Consider the following 16,609-nt stretch of genomic DNA (forward strand, 5'->3'; position numbering starts at 1 on the left):
TGATGGGCAACTTCACTCCCGACGTCCATGGCGAGGTCCATCTGTGCAACCACGACACCATGCAGCGCGGTACAGATGGGGCCCAACAACATGCCGAATCGGCCGCTCAGCATTGGCATCATGTTCTCTTCACCGATGAGTGTCACAAATACCTTCAACCAGACAATAGTCGGTGACGTGTTTGGAGGCAACCCGGTCAGGCTGAACGCCTTAGACACACTCTCCAGCGAGTGCAGCAAGGTGTAGGTTCCCTGATGTTTTTGGGGTGCCATTATGTAGTGCCGACGTACGCCGCTGGTGGTCATGAAGGCGCCGTAACGGCTGTACGATACGTCAATGCAATCCTGCGCCATACAGTGCAACGATATCGGCAGCATATTGGCGAGGCGTTCGTCTTCATGGACGACAATTCGCGCCCCCATCGTGCACATCTTCTGAACGACTTCCTTCAGGATAACGACATCGCTCGACTAGAGTAGCCAGCATGTTCTCCAGACATTAACCCTATCGAACATGCCTGGGATAGATTGAAATAGGCTGTTTATGGATAACGTGACTCACCAACCACTCTGAGTGATCTACGCTGAATCGCCGTTGAGGAATGGAACAATCTGGACGAACAGTGCCTTGATGAACTTGTGGATAGTATGCCACAACGAATGCAGGCATGCCTCAGTGCAAGAAGACGTGCTACTGGGTATTAGAGGTACCGGTGTGTACAGCAATCTGGACCACCACCTCTTAAGGTCTCGTTGTATGGTGGCACAACATGCAATGTGTGTTTTTCATGAGCAATAAAAAGGGCGGAAATGATGTTTATGTTGATCTCTATTTCAATTTTCTGTACAGGTTCCGGAACTCTCGGAACCGAGATGATGCAAAACTTTTTTTGATGTGTGTATCGCCGGCCGGGTTGGCCGAGCGGTTCTAGGCGCTACAGTCTGGAACCGCACGACCGCTACGGTCGCAGGTTCGAATCCTGCCTCGGGCATGGGTGTGTGTGATGTCCTTAGGTTGGTTAGGTTTAAGTAATTCTAGTTCTAGGGGACTGATGACCTCAGAAGTTAAGTCCCATTGTGCTCAGAGCCATTTGAACCATGTGTGTATCATACCTGCGAATGTAGTTGATTTCTTTTCTAGTTGACATTACAATGAAATAATAAATTTCGAAGGTGTGTACCTTACGCTTCGACAGACGTCTGCGTATGTTATTCAGTATACATTTCAATACAGTCTCGTCAACAGCAGTTAAGAAAGCAGTATAGGTCCCACATATACGCGTTTCTGTGGTGGTGATATCTCAGTTACATAAGAACCCGAAGCGTTGATGTTGGAGCTGAGACTGCGAAACATACATTGGCATAGTAAAAAATAAATAAATATTATAAAGACAGAGAGATTTTGTCACTGTCTCACTGAGTATAGGAAAACTACGGTAGAGTGCAGGTAGACAGGGTATTATCGTGCGGTGAAAATCATCAGTTCAGTTACTAGTGCCAGGACATACGTAAACGACAGCTTACAACACTTAGACGAAAACTGTTGTAAGGATCCGAAGATAACGCTGCAGACCTTTGAACGTTGCTGCTAATATTGTCTTCAGTCCGAAGACAGCTATCCTCGCTAGTTTGTTCTGTGCAAACCTCTTCCATCTCTGCTTAACTATTACAACCCACACCGATTGGAGCTTGCTTCCAATAGCAAAGTCTTGCTTTCCCTCTACCGTTATTACCGTCGAACTACCTCCATCCCCCCCCCCCCCACACACACACACACAAACTCCTACATTTCACTCCATTACCAAATTTACGATTCCTCGATGCCTCAGGATGTATTCTACCAACCCGCCCCATCTTTTAGTGAAGTTATCTTTTATACACAACATTTGAAAATCTTCTTTCAGTACAAAGTTACACTCCATAAATATCTCTATAAAAGGCTTTCTGAGATTTTAATTTATGTTCGATGTTGAACTTCTCTTTTCCAAAACATGCTTTTCTTTCTATTTCGGCCAGCATTTTACATCCTCTCTCTCTTGGCTATAGTCAGTTATTTTCTTCCTCAAATAGCAAGCTCATTTAGTGTGACATTTTATAATCTAATTCCCTCACCATGGCTTGATTTAATTCGATTATATTTCATTACCTTTGTTTTTCTTCTGTTGATGTTCATCTAATAATCTCTCATCAAGACACTAATCATACCGTTCACCTGTTGTTCCAAGTCCTTTGCTGTCTCTGACAGACTTACAGTGTCATCGGCAAACCTTAACGTTTTTCTCTCTTCTCCCTGAACTTTAATTCTATCTCCAAATTTCTCTTTGGTTTCTTTTATCTCTCGCTTAATGTAAAAAATGAACGACATAAGAGATAAAGGACAACCCTTCTCACTATCCTCCGAACTGCTGGTTCCCTTTGATGTCTTTCGACTCTCCGGTTTCTCCACAAATTGTAAATAACCTTCTGCCCCTGTATTTTAACCCTGCTAACTTCATTCAACATTGTTAATATCGTTGTCTACATCTCCAAGTGCTGGAAGCGAACAATTATCTTCCTTCAGTCTGTCTTCTAAGACATGTCGTAGGATCGGTATGAGCTCGGGTGTTCACACATTTCTCCAGAACCCAAACTGATCTTACATCAGGTCGCTTTCTACCAGTTTTTCCATTCTTCTGAAATAAATCGTGTCATCATTTTGGAAAAATGACTTACTTTATGGTTCCGTAATATTCACACGTGTCACCAGTCACCTTCTTTGGAACTGGAATTATTACAGTCTCTTAGAAGTCTCAGGCCATTTCACCTGTCTTGTGCATCCTTCATACCAGGTGTATTAGTTTTTTCATAGTACGTTCTCTAAAATATCTAAACAATCGAGCTAATGTCGCCTACCGCAAGGGCCTTGTTTCGAATTCAGTGATCTATCATATTGTTCTATAGTCTCATCTTCATCAACTTCTTCCTCCCTTTCTACAGTGAGGTGACAAAAGTCATGGGATACCTCCTAATGTGGCGTCGGACCTCCTTTTAGACGGTGTAGTGCAGCCACTCGACGTGGCGTTGGCACAACAAATCGTTGGAAGTCCCCTACAGAAATACTGAGCAGTGTTTCCTCCATGACCATCCATAGTTGCGATTGTGTTGCCGGTGTAGTATTTCGTGCGCGAACTGACCTCTAGATTACGTCCTGTAAATGTTCGACGGAATTCATGTCGGACGATCTGAGTGACCAAATCGTTGGCTGGAGTTGTCCGGAACGTTCTTCAAACCAATCGCAAATAATTGTGACCCGGTGGCAGGATGCATCGTCAGCCACAAAAATTCAATCATTGTTTGCGAACATGAAGTCCATGAATGGCTGCAAATGGTCTCCAAGTAGCTGACCTTAACCATTTCCAGTCAATGATCGGTTCATTTGGACCAGAGGACCTAGTCCATACGATGTAAACAGAGGCCACACCATTAGGGCTCTCCACCATTAGCTTGCACAGTGCATAGTTGACAACTTGGGTCCATCGCTTCGTTGGGTCTAAGCCACACTCGAACTCTGCTATCAGCTCTTACCAACTAAAATCGGGACTCGAGTGACGAGGCAACGGTTTTCCAGTCGTCTAGGATCCAATCGATATGGTCACGAGCCCAGCTTAGAAGAGGCTGTTAACAGTGGCACTCGTGTCGCTGTTATAGCCCATAGAGGCCAAACTGCACCGCACTGTCCTAATGGATACTTTCGTCGTACGTCCCACATTGATTTCTGTGGTTATTTCACGCTGTACTGCTTATCTGCTAGCACTAACAAACCTACTCAAAAGCTACTGCTCCCGGTCGTTAAATGATGGCCGCCGACTCATTGGGTTGTCCGTGGGGGTGGTTATGCCTGAAATTTGCTTCACACTCTTGACACTGTGGATCTCGGAATCATGATTTCCGAAATGTATGTCCCATACGTCTAGCTCCCACTCCGCGTTCAAAGTCTGTTAATTGCCGTTGTGCGGCCAGAATCACGTCGGAAACAAATGACAGCTGCGCCAAAGCACTGCTCTTTTGTCCGTTGAGCACGCGATACTACCGCTGTCTGGATATGTGCATATCGGTATCCCATTACTTTTTGCCACTTCAGTGTACAAGTTTGTTTCCCTTTTATACATTCGTCGTAAGTACCTACACTTACATAGTTCTTTGCTTTGGTACCTTATCTATTAATATTGATAGAACTTGTTTTCTCGAAATGCGCCTTCAATTTTTCTGCGGGCAGTATGTACCTTTCCGGTAGACATACGTGCTTTTTCAGTCTTGCATTTCTCCTGTAGGCATTATTTTCTTGGCCTTTTTGCAGTATCTGCCCATTATTAGATGATACACAAGTGCCCGGCGAGGATTTTGGTGCACATTACGTACAACTCGTACATGAGGTACGGAAGAAGAAGGGTGGCATTACTACGTAACTTTTATCAGATACTTTCCAGAATGAGATTTTTCACTCTGCAGCGGAGTGTGCGCTGATATGAAACTTCCCGGCAGATTAAAACTGTGTGCCGGATCGAGACTCGAACTCGGGACCTTTGCCTTTCGCAGGCAAGTGCTCTACCAACTGGCAGAAGTAAAGCTGTGAGGACGGGGCGTGAGTCGTGCTTGGGTAGCTCAGATGGTAGAGCACTTGCCCGCGAAAGGCAAAGGTCCCGAGTTCGAGTCTCGGTCCGGCACACAGTTTTAATCTACCAGGAAGTTTCATCCGATACTTTTCCGAAACTAGTATAGTTAAAGTCCTAGCACCATGTACGATCAATAAGTTGAAGTAATACAACTTTTTTCGTTTTGAATTGCACTCTGACGTACCTAAAATAGATCTGCAAAGTGGAGTTAATTAAACTTGGGTCAGAGAAGCTCTTATTGGAGTGCGATTGTGCTCCAGCTGTTGCGTCACGCGGCACCCGCCCACTGTTTACGCGGCGGCCAAAATGGAGCACGCAGGCGGGCAGGCCTACGGCGTCCGCACGCACTGCACGCAGCTCGCGGCGCGTGTCTGCTATCGATCGCTGGCGGCGGCGCAGCGGCGAGCGAGCCTCCGGCGCGGTGCTCAGGCCGTGTTGTAACCACCCGCCGCCAACTGGGTTAGCCGAGCCGGCCCGTGCTTTCACCCGCAGAGAAACCGGCCGGCCCGGGAACTCGACACCGCCATCGGCCACCGGCCACGCTGCCGCCTGCGAGGTCCACCACCTCCGCTGACGTCACTCACCATCACACCAGCGTCTCACCAATTGTTGCCACACCACCGAGCGTCGAAAACATTTCGGTACTTTCACCTGCTCTGTGCCGCTGGGCGTCTGTCGTAGCACCGTCCCGACTAGTACGCAGAGCGCAAAATAGCACATACGACGTCACTGCGTGGGCGGTGACTGTTGATCTCTACCTCAAAGAGCCGCAAGCTCGCTTTTCGCAATGTTCTCACTGTGGTGCTCTATCTTTTTTTGTGTAGCACGTTGTCGTGAAAATATCACGCAGCAGCAAACGAAGAAAATCAGAATGTCTAAAAGACAAAATACAGTTACATGGTCTGCCATTAGCGCTGAAACAGAAGTAGTGGGCAAAAATGAGGCAGCAAATTCGTCGTATGAGACTTCCGCTGGCAAGGAGGAGATTTGAACCCCACTGCTCTAGAATGCATATCCCGTACTTTAACCATCGAACTAACCTGCTTGGCAGTACAGGTGCCATTCAGCAATTACATTCCGCGAAGCAAGGCCCTTACGTCGACCTTGCACCACTGATCATATTATGAAACGATATCGCTGTTTGGGTCTGACATCGCACGGAAACAAGGGCACCCATACTCGGGTCAAGCCGCCTCTCCCCCCAAGCTCGCAGGGAAAGGAAAAAAATATGGTTTTTTCACTGTTTTTCTCGCGAGAAAATGATTTTAACATCGGTATTACACACGTATTAACAGGTTATTTACAAATCACCATTCATCTTCCAAAATACCGTATTAAAAGTACTTCATGCCTCCAGTTCTCTTCCTTGCACGGAAACAATGTATTAATGAAAAGCGAAGCAACAACTCATGCGGCGAAGATGAAAAGGAAGCACAGCATCATTTGGGTGCATTACGTCAAAAGATAGGCGCTTGAACGTACTGTCAGTGTGAATCCCGTCTCCGCAGCGTACCTACTCGTTAGGCAACGATCATGTGATGCTTATCGACATGAGAAGTCCTATCCAAGTATGCGGAGGTTTGGTCTATGACGCTTGTTTTCTTACCACCTCACGCGTTGATTCGAAGAAAACACTAGACCTGCAGGTACGCACATTTCGACCATAAATATCCTCACACAAGAAACACAAACCTGCAATCTGTGCGAAATCACGGTAATAACTAGTCGATAAATGGTCTCAGCATTACACTAACTCAAGCGGGAAATATAAAAGCGATACACGAAGCACAGCCTGCGAGAAATGGCGTCTCACGTGGCAGCGACGACGCTTCATTCACTTCTCTGTCGCTGTCCACATTGCTACAACACACGCGTTCGCCCGTGATGCTTCTCGCGTAGACGGCAGCCTTCAGTGTCCTCCGTGCACAGCAGCTAATAAGAAGTTAAGAGCGGGACAATAATACAGCCTTGTTCTCATGTAGCATACAGCGCGACTCGAGAAGACGCTACGATGTAAGCGTGTGTTGCCATCGATAGTTCACTGGCCACACATGTATACTTCATGCGCTACGGTTATTGACGTCGGAAAGAGGAACAGGCTAGTCGACAGTTTACATTCGTTTAGGATTCAAAGAAAGCCATATTCGATCTATGGTCACAAACATGCAACAATTCATTAGAAAAGGCGTTATAATTATGTACATACCTGTGACAGTCCTCTGCAAGTACTAGTCGGCGACGAACTATCACTCGAAGCTCTGCAGTCGTCCCTCGTACACCAAACACGCCTCCAGCGCAGCGCCGGAAAATGTAGCCGGCGGCCTTACCAGGCACTCGGTAAGCTTCTTGGCGTCGACTGGGGGCACTGTAATCCAACACTGCGACTATCTTTTGCACCGTTGCACTGAGAAGAGTCGGTAGCACTGTTCACGATTAGGCGGGGACGTGAAGCACTGTTGACGAAACGCAACGTCGCGCTCGCGGAGACAGAGAGGAAAGAGCAACGCAGTGCAGCGGCTGCACAGGCAGTTGCTTCTGTACGACTGCTCGGGGCGGACGCTGGCACTGGTGTGAGCGCTGCGCCAGCTCAGGGACGGCGGCCAACCCCAGGAGTGCCAACCTCGCGCAGACACAGCGTCGCCGCGCCGTGCCGCACCACGCGCCGCCCCTCCGCCTCCTGCCGCGCTGCCAACCTGCTACTGTCTGCTGTCTGCTCCGCGGTGCGCCCGCCCGTCCGGAGCGAGTTGTCCAGCCGCACGAGCTGCTTGTTTACACCCTCCGCCGCGTTTTCGGCGTCCTCGGGGCTAGCGCTGCGGTTTGAAATCTAGGACAGGGGTCTCCAAACTATGGCCCGCGGGCCGAAACCGGCCCGCGATAACTGACCGGACATCCCCGGTATCCGGCCCGTCAAATATTTGAGGTGGTACCTATACTGCCAACAAATGAGTTTCGAGGCCGATCGCGACCAATACACCGCGAAATTGGCTCTGCTACTCGCTACAAGACTACATAACTAAACTTATTGTTGGGCAGCTTGAAATCACAATGCGTTGACATACTTTACCTCTGTTACGTCTTGCGGTAACAGTGTTGCTAACAATGATTTTGACATTTCGTTAACTTTGCAGGACGCTTTCGTGAAGAATGTGCAGTGACATACTTTTTTGTCGGTGAAATTTGCCAGAATAAAATACGCCAGAACTTCGGTCAGGTACGTTCACCAGTCAAAATTATGTTCAAAATGGTTCAAATGGCTCTGAGCACTATGGGACTTAACAGCTGTGGTCATCAGTCCCCTAGAACTTAGAACTACTTAAACCTACCTAACCTAAGGACATCACACACATCCATGCCCGAGGCAGGATTCGAACCTGTGACCGTAGCAGTCGCGCGGTTCCGGACTGCGCGCCTAGAACCGCGAGACCACCGCGGCCGGCCAAAATTATGTAATTAAATAAAAATCGTGCTAGGGTGCTTTAATCCCACTAAGTAGATCTTGGCCCTTATGACTTCGTGGAGGAGTCAATGTGGCCCGCGGACTAAAAAGTTTGGAGACCCCTGATCTAGGAGAATGTTGCGGTTCGTCCTTGCGTAGAATATCAAACCACTCTTACGGTGATTAACGTGGTAATGTTGTTGAGCCGCAATGTTCTCTCACAATATTCTCTCAAATTGTTGAGTTACAACTGCGACGACGCTTCAACTTACGGTTAGTATGCCAATGTAGCTTGTTTCGTTTAGAAAATAAATCGCCTTTCCCGGGACATTCCTGTATACTTGTGGTTAGTATGCTAATGTAGCAGGTTTCGTTTAGAGACTAAATCGCCTTTTCCGGGACATTGCTTTAGATGGTGCAACCATATCTTAACTCTCTGAGTCACTTTAAATGTGAACATCTTCCGTTAGTCTTTACGGTGACTGTTATTGATATCGAATGAAACGACCAGTTCACTGTTACCAGTTACTGTTTATTTATATCCTCGACGCGTTTCTAAAAAATGGTTCAAGTGGTTCTGAGCACTATCGGACTTAATATCTGAGGTCATCAGTCCCCTAGAACTTAGAACTACTTAAACCTAACTAACCTAAGGACATCACACACAGCCATGCCCGAGGCAGGATTCGAACTTGCTACCGTAGCGGTCGCGTGGTTCCAGACTGAAGCGCCTAGCCGGCCGCGGTGGTCTAGCGGTTCTAGGCGCTCCGTCCGGAACCGCGCGACTGCTACGGTCGCAGGTTCGGATCCTGCCTCGGGCATGGATGTGTGCGATGTCCTTAGGTTAGTTAGGTTTAAGTAGTTCTAAGTTCTAGGGGACTGGTGACCATAGATGTTAAGTCCCATAGTGCTCAGAGCCATTTGAATCATTTTTTGAAGCGCCTAGAACCGCTCGGTCACACCGTCCGGCCGCGTTTCTAAGATTTAAACCTCCATCATCTGGTGGATTTATATGTGTTAATACAACAAGTATGTATTGTGATACGACTTGTGGGTAACCTGTGGCTCTGTTTAGTGGAGGAGGTTTTTGACTAAACAGCTAAACGTAAACGCGAAAATAAAGCAACTAAAATAGAATACCAGCAGTGTTCATAGGCTTTTTTCTCTGTCGTTATACATTACATATGTTGTCGTCGTGGTCTTCAGTCCAGAGACTGGTTTGATGCAGTTCCCCATGCTACTCTGTCCTGTGCAAGCTTCTTCATCTCCGAGTAACTATTGCAACCTACATCCTTCTGAATCTGTTTAGTACATTCTTGCATTGGTCTCCCTCTACGATTTTTACCCTCCGCGCTTCCCTCCAATACTAAATTGGTGATCCCTCAATGCCTCAGAACGTGTCCTTCCAACAGATGCCTTCTTCTAGTCAAGTTCTGCCACAAATTTCTCTTCTCCCCAGTTCTATTCAATACCTCCTCATTATTTACGTGATCTACTCATCTAATCTTCAGCATTCTTCTGTAGCACCAAATTTCGAAAGCTTCTATTCTCTTCTTGTCTAAACTATTTATCGTCCATGTTTCACTTCCATAAATGGCTACACTACATAGAAATACTTTCAGAAAAGACTTCCTGACACTTAAATCTATACTATACATATAAATATTAGATACAAACTGTAATACTTTGTAAACAATGATGGTGTCTGGATAGTACTCGGTGCAAAGAATGTGTAGCAAAAACAGAAAAAATTATGTCGAAATGCAAGGAACATATAGCAAAACAACTCTTTTATTTCAGAGAAAGCTTTAAAGTATTTGGAGATCTTTGATTGAGATGATTTGTACATCCATTGGACTAAAAATTTCAAGTGGTGTACGAGGTGTTACAAAAAAGCAATGGATTTTTTTTTAATTTCATAGGCTTTATACAGCAGATTTTCAATTTTGTTATATTGTTACCTGATGTATGTTTGCATTTTCAGCTGTTTTTAATATTTGGTTTATTGTTGACAGTCGAAAACGCTATACGTGTTTTCGAGTGCTCGGCGAATTTGTACTTTCGAAAAAGATGGATCAAAGAATTTACGTTACATTTTGTTTGAAAATGGAATAAAGTGCAGCACCGCGTTCGAAATCTTAACTGCGGCTTTTGGCGAATCTGCTATGAGTAAGACAAGAGTTTACGAGTGGTATAAATGTTTCCAAGACTATCGAAAGAGATTGTAGAGGACGACCGCACTGGACGCCCTAGCACATCAACTACTGACGACAATGTGGTAGAAGTAAAGAAAATGGTTCTGGAAAATCTCCGAATCATGTTACAGAGGTTGCTGATGATGTCGACGTATCATTCGGCTGATACAAAGAAATTTTTTCACATTTTTTGGGCACGAAACGTACAGCAGCAAAGTTTCTTCCGAAACTGTTGAATTTCGATAAAAATCGACGTCCCGCAGACATCGATTAGGAATTACTGAATGAATCCGACAACGATCCATAATTTATAAAGAAATGTATAAAAGGTGACGAAACATGGGTACACGGATATGACGTCGAAAGCAAGGCCAAGAAGAAGAGCCAGGACCGAAAAAAATTCGACAAGTGCGATCACATGTGAAAATTCTTCACAGTGTTTTCTTCGGTTGCAATGGGATAATGCATTATGAGTTCCTGCCTTATAGGTGAACGTCCAGTAGGGAATAATACCTGGAAGTTATGTACTGTTTGCGTCAAGCATTCCGAAGAAAACGACAGAATTGTGCCAAAACCAGTCGTGAAAATTGCTCCTGCTCACACCTCAATGCTTCTTCGTCATTTTTTCGCTAATATCAAAATGGTTTTGATGTCTCAGCCACCGTGTTCGGCACATGGCCTCCTGCAACTTCTCTCTATTCCAGAGGCTGAAGAAAACCATGAAAGGACATCGTTTTGCCACCATTGATGACATACAAACAGAATCACTGAAGTAGTTTAACACCATAATGAAAAGTGAGTTCCATAATAGCTTTCAAGATTGGAAGGAGTGCTGGCGTAAGTGTGTTGTATGTGAGGGGGATTACTCTGAAGGGGACAAAGTTGGTGTTGATGAATAAATAAAGATTCTGCAAGTAAAACAAAAATTCTCGTTACTTTTGGATCACATCTTATACAAGTCCTTTTCTGTGAAGTTTGTTTGGCTTAACTTTCCTATTCGCTCATGCAATAATGTGACATGTTACAAACTTGAAATGGAATAATTACATTGCCAATAGTGATAAAATTATACATAAATAACAATTTTGGCTGGGACTGAGTGATAGAGGATGAAAGGATTACGAGAAACAGAACTAAGTTTTGGATACGCTAGAGCTATGGAGCTATGGGTTTGTTTAACTTACAACTAAGTAAATAATAAAAGGCTGGGTTGTGTCGGGTTGTTTGGGGGAACAGACCAAACAGCGAGGTCGGTTTCATCGGATTAGGGAAGAACGGGAAAGGAAGTCGGCCGTGCCCTTTCAAAGGACCCATCCCGGCATTTACCTGGAGCGATTTAGGGAAATCACGGAAAATCTAAATCAGGATGGCCGGACGTGAGATTGAACCGCAGTAATTCATTGATACATACTTAAAGATAAACGGAAAGATATACTCTTAATAATATAAAGAGATATGTGAAATATCAGGCTGAAATGGAGTACAAACGTCGGTTTTATTTGGGAGGATCTATTGAGTTTTATGTGATAATCTAATTGTTGTTCATTTGGAAAATATCAAAATAAACACGCAGATTATTACTATTATTATCACAGGATTAATTAATACGGAGATCAACTAACAACTACATTTTGTTGCATTCCTGATATTTTCTGTCAAGCCTGTCTAGTCAGTGCCTCCTGCTTACGTATCCCGCGATGCTCCATAATTTCGATGGTGTGGTCATTCCAAGAACGTCGTGGTCTCCCGCGTTTATGTCTGAGAGTTGGTTTCCATTCAGAAATTTCCTTTGGCTGTCGATGATCTGGCATTCTCAACAGATGTGCGTACCACTTTTTTTCAATTCTGTTATCAGTGTTTCATCTGTCTTCATTCGAGCTCTCACTTTGCCATTAGTTTTCTATTCTTGATATTCTGGGATTCCTTCGTAAATAGTCAATTTCCACGGCTGTTATTCTTCTTTTAAGAAAAGCATTTAAAATCCATAGTTCTGACCCATAGCTAACCTAAACATGAAAAATAGCTAAATTAATTCATGGAAAATATGAAGGGGAGGAATCAATACAGGGTGCTTCACAATTCATGTTACACACTTGTAGAGGTTATAGAGGGAACTCAGTGGATCAAGTTTTACATGGGAACCCACGTCCAGGAACGTCATCCGACGACGCTACAGAGCGTCGAAGTTATTGGCGCCGGCGCCTGTAAATGTATGCACATACAGGATGATACCATGATGATGTTACAGACTTTCACAGATGATGGAGAAGGATAAATGCAACAATTTGAGGTAAGGATCGCTGTACCGGAAACAGAGGAGTCGAAAGTTATAGGCGAAAACCGTTCTGATACCTCTGACAGTGCAATACACGACCGGTACTGTTGTTGCTAAGAATGTAGAGTATGCAACTTCCAAAGGTGATGGTATGGAGCAAAACAAGAAAAATGTTAGGTAAACATGGGCTCTAAAATGTATACCTTAAGAGCTATGAGAACTTGTTGAATAAAGATGAAAAAGTGCTCATAGCTCCTCAAGTATGCCGTTTAGAGCCCATGGTTATTGGATTTTTTTCCTTTTCTTGGTTTCTGTTAGCATTAAAAGTTGCATACCCTACATTCTTTGCAATAACAGTACCGGTACATGTATTCCACTCCCAGAGATATCAGAAGATAAAACGGTGTGTATACATACATTTACAGGCGCTGGCGCCTATAACTTTGACGATGTGTAGTGTCGTTGGATGACGTTTGCGGACATGAGTTCCTATGTAAAACTTCATCTACTAAGTCGCCTCTACACCCTTCAGAAGTGTATAACATGAATTGTGAAACACCCTGTACAACCCACAATTATGGCTGCAGGCGATTTGATACAGCTGCACGGTTTGCCTCACCGAGAAGCTGGGCGATACTACCGTAGATTCAACCTTGGGCTATCTGGTGGCGTAATCACTAAATCATTCTCTCGAACTGTGCATTATGTCCTTTAAACCAATGGCGAATTATTGTGGCCCGCCGAGCGTTCTCAGGCGCCGTGTCACGGTTCGCGCAGCTCACCCCGTCGGAGGTTCGAGGCCTCTCTTGGTAATGGGTGTATGTGTTGTCCTTAGCGTAATTTAGTTTAAGTTAGATTAAGTAGTGTGTAAGCCTAGGGACCGATTACCTCAGCAGTTTGGTCCCGTAGTTCTTACTACAAATTTCCAAAAGTTGTGTTCCAGTAACATGGCGCCTTGTCATTTATAAAAATTCCAAATAATCCATCGTTGTTGGGAACATCGTGACGTCCATGAATGGCTGCAAACGATCTCCCAGTAGCCGAATATAACCATTTCCTGGGCGGCCAGAGTGGCCGAGCGGTTCTAGGCGCTACAGTCTGGAACCGCGCGACTGCTACGGTCGCGGGTTCGAATCCTGCCTCGGGCATGGATGTGTGTGATGTCCATAGGTTAGTTAGGTTTAATTAGTTCTTAGTTCTAGGGGACTGATGACCTCAGCAGTTAAGTCCCATAGTGCTCAGAGCCATTTGAAGCACAGCTTCCTGTCAGTGATCGGTTCAGTTGGACCAGAGGACCCAGTCTACTCCACGTAAACACAGTCCACACCATGGTGGAGCCACCGCCAGCTTGCACAGTGCCTTGTTGAGAATTAGGGTCTATGGCTTCGTGGTGTCTGCTGTTGGCAAAGGCACTCGCGTCGGTCGTCTGCTGCCGTAGTCCAGTAAGCCAAATTCCACCGCACTGTCCTGCGGTTATTTCACGCAGTGCTGCTTGTCTGTTAGCACTCTACGCGAACGCAGTTGTTCTCGGTCCTGAAGTGAAGGCTGTCGGCCACTAAGTTGTCCGTGGGGAGAGATAATGACCGAACTTTGGTGTTCTCGGCACATTCTTGACACTTTGGATTCCGGAATATTGAATTTCCTAACGATTTCCGGAATGGAATTTCCCATGAATCTAGCTCCAAGTGTCATTCCGTTTTCAAAGTCTGTTAATTCCAATTACGCGGGCATAATCACGTCAGAAACCTTTTCACATGATCACCTAAGTGCAAATGACAGCTCCGCCTTTCATACCTTGTGCGCGGGATACTACCGCCACCTGTGTATGTGCGTATCGCAATCCCGTGACTTCTGGCACTTCATTGTACATGTTCAGATCGGAAGATGGCAGTTTATATTGCTGAAACTAGTAATCCACTAATCTGTTATCAGAGCGATCTTGGCAGACAAATAAAAGCACTCCGTCTTCAGGCCACAAGTGGCCCATCGGGACCATCCGACCGCCTTGTCATCCTCAGATGAGGATGCGGATAGGAGGGGCGTGGGGTCAGCACACCGCTCTCCCGATCGTTATGATGGTTTTCTTTGACCGGAGATGCTACTATTCGGTCAAGTAGCTCCTCATTGGCATCACGAGGCTGAGTGCACCCCGAAAAATGGTAACAGCGCATGGCAACCTGGATGGTCACCCATCCAAGTGCCAGCCACGCCCGACAGCGCTTAACTTCGGTCATCTGACGGGAACCGGTGTATCCATTGCGGCAAGGCCGTTGCCCTTGACAGACAAATAACAGTTTTCATAAGCAGACCCCTCTTGCTACGAATGAGACTGCAATTTCTCAGCACTTTCTTTAGAAGGAAGGAAGAAAGGAAGAATTGTCCTGTCGACAACAAAGCCATTAGAGACGGAACACAAATTCAGATTAGGGAAGAGTGGGGGAGGAAATAGGCTGTGCCATTTTTAAAAAAAAGGCTCCTCGGGGTACTCCTTAAGCGATTTAGTGAACTCCTGGATGACCCAAATCTTGATGGCCAGACGGGGATTTGAACCGTCGTCCTCCCGAATGCGAGTCCATTATGCATTTCCTTTACAATCCTCCTTAAAGGCTGTAATCGTTCATTCTGCCTTTCTACTTGTCTACAAGTCTCCATGTTTTATGTGAGCCAGGCCTAAAATAGCTCCTGCAAACTTAAACAGTGTGTCAGTATGGGATGAATTTATTTTCTACGCATTTTTTAATAAATAAATTGCAGCTTGTTTGTACTCAAGCAATAAACTGAAGCTATTTCACCATTCTACTTTGTATCCTGCGACCGTATTGCTATCTTTTTTGGAGTGGTTCTCTTGCTACCAACTTGTTGCTTGGAGACAAATTGTTGTTGCCGAGAAATTCTTCTTTAAAATTTAGACTGTGTGTCCCCATGTGCACCCGTATAAGCTATGAATTGAAAGTTAGTTGAAAAAGTCATTGTTCGTAGGGTATCTGAAAGCGTGGTTGGCTCAAATGGCTCTGAGCACTATGGGACTTAACATCCGAGGTCATCAGTCCCCTAAAACCTAGAACTACTTAAACCTAACTAACCTAAGGACATCATACACATCCATGCCCGAGGCAGGATTCGAACCTGCGACCGTAGCGGTCGCGCAGTTCCAGACTGAAGCGCCTAGAACCGCTCGGCCACACTGGCCGGCAAAGCGTGGTTGCCTTTTTAAGATTTGAGGATGCTAATCACTAGGGGGTCAAACAAAAGCATTTGTCACATTTAACCTGAAAATCTAGTTGTTAAGCTCAAAAATACGCAGCCAGTTATTTGCGGTGAAAATATAATGTTCACAAGTCGCAGTATTTTACGTTTTAACAAAAACTCCGCTTATTCAGTTTATCACTGTATTAACACAGTAACTGTTTATTATGAGTTGAAGTACAATGGTTTGAGAGCTTAAAATTAAACTAGAGCAATATCTCATGTGAAATGTCGCACAAACCTCCGGAAAAAGATAGGGAAATAAATCAAAGTTTATTCGGCATATGTTTTAAATTGAAGTAGCTATTAAAAGAGTTAAAATTGCAATTTCATATCACTAGCAAATGTTATCAGTAAAGTTCAGATTATTTCGCCTGACGTGAACCATTATAGTTCACAAACCGAAATATTTTCAGAGTATTCGCTGTCATCACACGCGAATACCACAAATCTCCGTTTCAACACTAACATTTTGTAGACTATTGAGAGGAGATCAGTTTATCGCTCATACATAAGTTTTGCCTCTTCTAGCACTCAAAGCCGAATGTGTCCAACTGACCAACTCACCACGAGCATGATGGCTGCCAGTTATTTAAATCCTCGGGTTGTCGCGAATCAAGTTCATACACTCCAGTTTTCCGGGAAATACTTAGAAACTATTAATTTTATGCTAAACACACGTATCATACATCAGATTGTATGTAAATTCCATCAGCTTCAGATTGCTATTCTTGAATTTATACTAAATTTAATATTGTTTTCAGTAACTTAATTATGTTATGTTATGGTAAATGTTGTTTTATGCT

General features: G+C 44.8%; 1 long non-coding RNA gene across 1 annotated transcript in view; it reads right to left on the reverse strand.

Annotated features, from left to right (window-relative positions):
* Positions 1-7,225, reverse strand: part of LOC124788075 — a 997,098-nt gene extending 989,873 nt beyond the window's left edge. The window contains exon 1 of the long non-coding RNA XR_007016057.1: positions 6,858-7,225. This is a non-coding gene — a long non-coding RNA (uncharacterized LOC124788075). The remainder of the gene's footprint in view (positions 1-6,857) is intronic.
* Between the last annotated feature and the right edge of the window lie 9,384 nt (positions 7,226-16,609).

Source organism: Schistocerca piceifrons, chromosome 3 (genome assembly GCF_021461385.2).
Source record: "Schistocerca piceifrons isolate TAMUIC-IGC-003096 chromosome 3, iqSchPice1.1, whole genome shotgun sequence".
In the NCBI taxonomy this organism is placed as follows: Eukaryota; Metazoa; Arthropoda; class Insecta; order Orthoptera; family Acrididae; genus Schistocerca; species Schistocerca piceifrons.